We start from the raw sequence: 8,837 nt of genomic DNA, 5'->3' as shown, positions 1-8,837 counted from the left end.
CTATGTCTATCCTTGGTTTTGACCGATAGCTTTGTTTTGCCATATTTGACTTTATTCTCTTCCAAAAAAAAAGTAATAAGAACTAAGGAGTAATAAAACCCAAAATGTGTAAATTTTGTCGTAAAAAAGAGGGGAAAAAAAGAGCTCTGAAGGATACAATAGCAAGTGTGTTTAGGGGTGTTAAATAGCTGACCATATTAATGTTTTTGGTTGGATCATTGAACACAACTGTTTGCAGTCTCTGTTTGAATGTTCACTTTGTATGCTTTGATACTGTGACTTGAGCAACTATCTCTAAGATGATAATGTGTAATCTATTAACTGGTGATTTCTTACTTTTTTTTTTTTTATAGTTCTGTATTACTTGTACCCTTACACCGCCTTGTTTTGTTTTGTTTTCCTTTTAAATAAAATTTTAAAAAATACTGTTATGTACTGATATATTCAATTATACTATGTCTGATGATACAGCCAATTCTATTGAAGATAATAAGACACAACACAGAAACCACTGTAGAACTCTTTGTACAATGGTTTTGTTTTTTTCACTTCATGTGTTTACAGAAATGTTTTTGTTTTGCCTTGCTTTGTTTTGTTTCTCCAATATAAAAAGGATAGAAATACATGTTAAGACTCATGCATGGGCAGAATCTATGAACAGTTTATGAGAACTGATCTTATGACACATGATGGAAATGAACAGATACTTTGAAGAAAGAGACACTAAAATACCCAGTGCTGATCCTCAAGTGTCATAATGTGAAACCCAGCAATAGTATTATTCTTTGTTCAGAGTGCTATTAGCCTGCTTGGGTTTGTTCAATGTCAACATAATTGAAGATATGGATAACTGCATGTACGTTTAAGTGTATAGGATTGATAACCATATTTCTAAGTTTTTGTTGGATAGTTGAACAGAACTGGTTGTAATGTCACTGTTTGAATCCCCACTTTATATGCTCCACTTTAGTATGTTGAATAACTATTTGTAAAACAACTGTGTAAATCAACTAGTGATCTCTTTTTGATTTTTTTCTCTGGGCGTCCGTATTATTTCTACCTATTTTGTTTTGTTTTTTGTTTAGTCTTTCTTTAAATAAAAAAATTTTTTTAAAAAGACAAGAGTACTGAAAGACATGCTAAAACAGATAAAAATGACCACAATCTCCAGAACAACAACAGAAAGAAACCACCAGGCTGGACAAGAAATTAAACAAGGGAGGAAAGCAGGAAACCAACCAGCCAGTACATATCAGTGATATCCATTAATGTAAATGGGCTCAATTCACCTGTCAAACGAAGCAAGTTGACAAAATGGATCAAGAAATGAAGAAGGAAAGTAGACAACCAATGGCAGAAAAATAGCATAGCAGAAATGAGGCAGAGAAAGTTTGCTATAATCTCTAACATAGATGGTCTTCATACACTAAAAAAAAAAAGAAAAAAAGGCAGAGTAGATCAGTAAATAGGGTTCCTGAGATGCTCTGTATAGGAAATATAATTAACCTGAAAAAAGGTTTGTGGACCGAAAATCAAATGTAAGAAAAACAATGCTCTAGGTGACAGGCTATCAGAGAGAAATAGGGGCAACTCAACTAGCTCCTACAGATAGGTTGGAAAGACAGGATACTTACGTGCAATAGAGTACTTGGAAAGACAGGATACTTATGGACAATAGAGAACTATTTAGGTATAAGGAATGAAAATTTTGATGCTTTTGTAGGTAAAGGAATATAACTTGGGATCAAGTCCAGGAGTGAGAAGGTTCAGAACCACATAGGTAAATAACAGGTTGCTCCCCCCAATCTAAAAACTGAGGGAATTGGTGGGACCCAAAATGCACAGCGCACCCTGTGGGAGTGAAAGGGGAGGAATAGTCTAAAAAAAAGAAGGCAGAAGATGTTGTTAATAGTGTATCAGGACTTAAAACCCACATTACTCACACTGCTCTGTTGAAATGGATTATATTCTGTACCAGTTTGTCTACTTGTACTAGCTTTGAGGGCACAGTTATTCCAAAAATAGCAGGATATAGTACCGTAATCATTCTTACTTTCCTATTAATCTGAAGCCCGGTGTAACTTACACTGTTTTATCATGACTGATCTTAGTTGAATCTGGTTGGATTGCTATTTTGTATTGACAGATTTTATTCAAATCCGTTGACTGATAGTATCAAGTCTAAGAGTATAAGTAACTACATTGAAGATGACAAGATTCACTAGGATACCTGCTCTGGTTAGATTACCTGCTTTTGAAGGTATATACTGTCTACAATGTTTTTATTAATATTGTTATGCACTGCTATATTCAATTATAGTATGCCTAATGATATAGACAATTCTATTGAAGATAACAAGAGACAACACAGTAACCATTGTAGTTCACCTTGTACTGTGGTTTTGTATGACTTTTTTGTTTCGTTTTTACAGGAATTTGGTTTGTTGTCTTGCTTTGTTTTTCCCTCTAATACAGAAAAGATACAAATACATGTAGAGACTCATGCATGTGTAGAACCTATAAACAATTTATGAGAAATGATCATATAATGCATGATGAAATGAACAACTACTTTAAAAAGAGACACTACAGTACCTAGTGCTGATTCCATAGCATGATGTGAAATCCAGCAATACTATTATTCTTTGTTCAGAGTGATTGTAGCCTGTTTTTTGTTTTGTTTAATTTCAACATACATGTAAGTATGAACAGCTATTTTGAAGAGAATGAGACACTATGACAGCAATTGTTGACTTCCCTATTGTTTGATCTTGAAGACCTAAAACGCCTTCCGCATCTTGTTCAGATCAGTTCTATCCTATGTTGCTTTGTATGAATTCTCTGTATGTGAAGATATGGACAACTATTTGGAAGAAAAGAAGAGATAATACGATAGTGAACATCTCTGACTGCCTTGCTTTGAAATTTATGTCTCTTACATGGCTTTCATATGTTCTGTTTTGTTGTGTTTAATTTTACCCTCCTTAAAATTAAAAAGAAAAAAAAAAAAAAAAAGAAACAGGACCCCACTATATGCTGTATACAAGAAAGACACCTAACTCAAAAAGCAATTCATAGACTAAAAGTCAAAGGATGGAAAACAGTATTCCATGCAACAGGAACTCAGAGAAAAGGAGTAGTTATTCTGTTTGCAGACAAAGTGAACATCAAACCTAAAATGACTGAAAGAGATAAAGAAGGCCACTACATGCTTGTTAGTTCTTCCATATAAGAGGAAGAACTAACACCAAATACAGGAGCACCCAACTATGTAAGACAAACACTAATGGACATGAGAAACCAAGTACACAAGAACACAATTGTAATAGGAGACTTTAACACTCCACTGTCACAAAGAGATAGATCAACTAGACAAAAAGTCAGCAAAGAAGTAACAGAAATGAATCATACCTATGAATGTAGGGACTTAGTAGATGTTTACAGTATTCCATCCAACTGCATCAGAATGTACATTGTTCTCAGTTACACATGGGACATTCTCCAAAATAGACCACATACTAAAACATAAAACATTCTTAAGTAAATGCAAAGGGAGTGAAATTACTCCATGTATAATATCTAATCATACTGCATTAAAGTTGGAAATAACAGCAAAAAGCCCCTCAAAACCTGCATAAATACACGGAAATTACATAACAACCTTCTGAACAACCATGAGTTACAGATGAAATTAAAGAAGAAATAAAACAATACCTACAATACAATGAAAATACAGACACAATATATTGTAACCTGTGGGATGCAATGAAAGCAATCTTAATGGGAAATATATAGCAATAAATACTCACATCAAGAAAATGAAACAAGCACAAATAAATAAACTAACGCTACATCTCAAGCTCCTAGAAAAGGAAGAGCAAGTCAAAACCAAAGCTCATAGAAGAGAGGAAATTGTAAAGATTAGAGCAGAAATTAATGTAAATGAAACAAAAACAATACAAAGAATTAATGAATCAAACAGCTGATTTTTTGAGAGCATAAACAAAATTGATAAACATCTAGCCAACCTTATCAAGAAAAAGAAAGAAAAAACTCAAATCCATGCAATAAGGACTGAAAAAGAGAGAAATTACTGCAGAGCTCATGGAAGTAGCGACATATGGGTAGGGAGAGAATTCATAAATAAAACACAAACTGCATGGGAAATACTTCAAAGAATCAACAACTAGGATCTCATATTACTAAAAAGTTTTGGCACTTCAAAAGAAATCACCAATGAAATGAAAACTCACAGAATGAGAAAGAATTTTAGCCAACAATTCCTCAAACGACTTATATCCAGAACCTATAAAGAACTGAAAAACATCAAGCCCCCCAAATTCAAAGACCTTCTCCAAAAATGGGCATTGGAGATAAACACACAGTTCTCAGATGAAGATATACAAATGTCAAATAAATACATGAAGAAATGTACACTATTACCAGTCATTTGAGAAATGCAAATTAAAACAGCAGTGAGATTTCATCTCATCCCAGAAAGAATGGCTGCCATCAAGAAAACAATTGATAACAAATGTTGGTGAGGATGCGGGGGGGGGGGGGGGGGGACACTTTTCTACTGTTGGTGGGAATGCAGCCTGGTGCAACCACTGTGGAAATCAGTATGGAGAGTACTCAAAAAACTAGGATTGGAAGTCCCATTCAATCCAGCTCTTCCCCTCCTGGGTATTTTCCCAGAAAAATTGAAAACATGATGTCATAGAGATATATGTGCACTCATATTCATAGCAACACAATTTGTGATAGCTAAATCTTGGACACAACCAAAATGCCCATCAACTGCAGAGTGAATGAAAATATGTGGTATTTTTAAACAATGGACTACTACTCAGCTATAGAAAAGGATGATCTTGAGGCCTTTATAGGTAAATAGAAGCAAATTGAAACTATCCTCATTAGTGAAATAAACAAGACTCACATGAGTAAATATCACATTGTCTCTCTAGTGTTAAAAACTGACAGAATAATGCGATCCAAAAGTATAATAGATACTGTGAAAGCAAAAGGGAAGGAAAGTGCTCTAAAGAGTGTAACGGTATGTATAGTGTAAGACAGATGACCATATTACTGAATTTCTGTTGGAACGCTGAACAGATTTGCACTATTTTTGCTTTGATTTTGTGGCTTTGGCAACCATTTTTTAAGACAATGAGTAATGCAGCAACTAGTGATTCTATAATTTTTTAATTCAGTATTGTTCTACTTTTTTGCTTTTCTATTTTAATTTTCTTTTCCTTGAAAAAGAATAATATGCAATATAACCATTGTTAAATTTCTTTCATTCTGTTTTGAAGACCTGTATTGTTATTGTTTTGAGTCTGCTGTTGTTTATGCCTTTGCTTCTTGTTTTTCTGACTTTTCTCCTTTTTAAACTAAAAAAAAAAAAAAAAAAGTGAACCAGTAACAAATGCTGGTGGGGTAGTGGAAAAAAAAATAACACTTCTCTACTGCAGGTGGAAGTATAGACTGTTGCAACCACTGTAGAATTCAGTATGGTAATGCCTCTAAAAACTAGAATTAGAGGTCCCATACGACCCAGCTATTCCCCTCCTGGGTATCTACCCAGAATTAAAAACATTATACCACAGCAATATATCTGCACCCATGTTAATAGCAGCACAATCTGTAATAGATAAATCTTAGAAACAACCCAAATGTCCATCAATTGAGGAATGGAATGGAGTACTACTTAGCCATAAAGGATAAACTTGAGACTCTTATAGGTAAGTGAATACAACTTGAGACCATACTCATTAAGTAAGACTCACATGTGTAAACACTTATCTCCCTAGTGTGAGCATCTAAAAGTAAATTAAGATAAAAAAGGTACAATAAATATTATGAAATAAGAATTAACTGTTCAAAAAAGAGAAACTGGGATGGGAGAAAGGAGAAAAGAATGAAGGGCAAAGCAATAAATAAATAATACATATGATAGTAAGTTAGATATCTACTTTTTCTTAGTTCACTGAAAAGGTTTGAGCTAATATTGTTTGGACAATAGTTCATGCCTCTATCTTAACTACCATGAATAGCCAACAAAGTAATGTTACTCTCCTACTGCCTGTTAGGAAACTCTTTCCCCACCACTTTGGGGATTTAGCTCAGCAGTATAAGCACCTGCCTGGCAAGAACGAGGTTGTGAGTTTGATCCCCGGTACTGCAAAATAAATAAATAAAAATAAAAAGTTCCTAGTCCCAAAGGGCCTAAGGGACTGCCCTCGTATGACCTACTCTTACACTACATTACATATACTGACTAGCATTCATTTACATATGTATTCAGTCTGCATTGGTAGCATTTATTGACTGGTACAATGCGGGAGATTTAACCAGGGTCCTGTGCATGGTAGGTAAGGGCTCCACCTCTAGCTTCCCCCTAGCCTCAAGATTACTTTAAGTGCCTCAGATCTCAGACTTTGAGACTATTCTACATGTATGATGAAATATATTGGGGGTGAAAATAAAAATTGGTGTCATATGTAACATTATCTAAAGTTAATTTTATACAAGTTTATGTTTTTTATTAGAACCAGTTATACATTAGAAGTGTATACATTACTTTCTGTGGTATCACATCAGTACTCAAAGTTTCAGTCCTGGAGCATTATGAATTAACAGGATGCTCTGGACCCCAAAATTCATTTCTACCATTTTATAGCCAAAAGGAATTTAGAATCTCAATCTCCTTTGCTATTACTGTATGAACACATTTCTCTTTGATGTTCTTAGACATCACATATGTATATTCAAAACTATTATACTTGCCTGACTTAAATGTTAGAGAGACTTAAAATGTTTAGCTTATTTACTATTTTGGTTTACAGTTAAGTATTTAGATTCTTAAAGTCAGTAAAATATTTCAAAATATACAAAAGAATAGTTTCATAATCAGTATAACCACTGATAGAAATACAGTGTTTTAGGGCTGGGGATTTAGCTCAGTGGCATAAGCGCCTGCCTTGCAAGCAGGCAGTCGTGAGTTCGATCCCTGGTACCGATAAAAACGAAAAAAAAAAAAAAAAAAAAAAAAAAAAAAAAAAAAAAAAAAGAAATACAGTGTTTTATTTGTGAACAGTGTGAGACTAATGACTAGCTTTCTGTACTTTTTACTGTTTGGAAAGTTTTATAAACTTGAAGTAATATGCATTTTCTTATTCTTTCTAACACTTCATTTTTACAAAAGAGAACATTCTTGCTTTAAAAATTGAAAATATACAACATAGTTTGTATTTATAACATTTTCAAACTTATTAGTGCCCAGTGCTAAGGGAGAGTGCTTATGAAGTGAGAAAATGAAAATTCTTATAATAATATTGGTAAAACTAAAAGAAATAATGGGTATTACCAGTATATAAAAGCTACTGCACTAGCACAACCTAGTGGTGATAAATTTTAGGTCCAATAAATGCAAGAAAAATGTATTTTTCCTGGTTATTTTAAACTCACTTAAACCACAATAATGCTACTTTTTAAATTCAGAAATGTACCTATACACATTCAGAGCAATTAGAATGTTTTGGTTCTTTTAATGGCATTTCCAACAAAGTCAAAAAGCCATAAGCAAAACTACATGATTCTGGGAAGCTCAATTTGTACACAATTCACTGTTTCTGTATTGTTTTGTTTTTTTGACACAGGGTCTCCCTATGTAGTCAGGCCAGCCTTGAACTTACTATGTAGACCAGGTTGGCCTTGAACTCACAGCAATCCTGCTGCCTCCAGTGCTGTGATTACAGGAATACGCCACCACACCCAGCCACAACTCATTAAATGTTATAAAGTTAAAAAAAAAAAAAAAATACAACCCTCCCTTCCCTCGTTATTCCAAAAAATCTAGTATCACTACTCCAATAAACATAGAATCTCCTTATGACTAGTGTTTTTAACATAAACACTGCTTCATTTCTTTAGCTTCTGTCCCTAACATTCATCTTTAGCTCCCACAGCAACTGTTTTGTTCACATTCATTGGTTATTGATAGTTCTTATTCTTTGTAACAGAAAACTTGTGTATTGGTCCAGCTGGATGTATGCCATGTGGTATATGTGCACTAATTTTCTACTTTTATTAAGGAAGAATAGGAAGCCAAGTTATTTTATTAAAGTATTAATAATGAATGACCTTCTTTTACCAAAGGAAAAAAATCTGTTATGAAATGGTTTTACTCCAGCTCCTTACACTATTTTACATTTCATTCTATACACACTGCAAGTACTTAGAACTTACTGCTAAACTTTCAAATATATGTGGGAAGCATGATTCAAAGGTAAATATAAAATAGTACAGGAAGTTAAGGGATAAGAGCTCAGAGAAACTTTTTCCCTGCAAGTGTTTTTTTACACTACCGGACAAATGTCCTGCAGATATTCGCATAACTCATTTATCTCACGCACTCCACAGTGATCATTACACTATGTCCTATGTATGGAACACAGAATGTAATTAGCCAGTGATCTGAGGTGTAATCCTCTCTCTTTTCCTAAAGATGGTACATAATTAGTACCATTCTTGGTGCCACAGAAGTTGGGGTTTCACTGTATCTTCCAAGCCTGAGAAAGACTGTTAAGCTGGTGATGTACTTTCTCGTTTTTCCCTTATCTTCAACCTACTCTTGCCTCAAGTCACAGTATCTATTTTACTAATAAAAGACTCTGTCCAATACCCAATTCCACAGGGGAAAACAATCTGAAAATACCTTTTTCACTTTCTTTTCTCTTTTTTTTTTTTGTCTTTTTCCTTTTTATCGGTACCGGGGATCGAACTCACAACTGCTTGCTTGCAAGGCAGGTGCTTATACCGCTGAGCTAAATCCC

The sequence above is a fragment of the Cavia porcellus genome, unplaced genomic scaffold, assembly GCF_034190915.1.
Source record: "Cavia porcellus strain 051 isolate PalLab524CR breed Dunkin Hartley unplaced genomic scaffold, mCavPor4.1 scaffold_28, whole genome shotgun sequence".
In the NCBI taxonomy this organism is placed as follows: Eukaryota; Metazoa; Chordata; class Mammalia; order Rodentia; family Caviidae; genus Cavia; species Cavia porcellus.
This window is presented reverse-complemented; position numbering follows the sequence as displayed.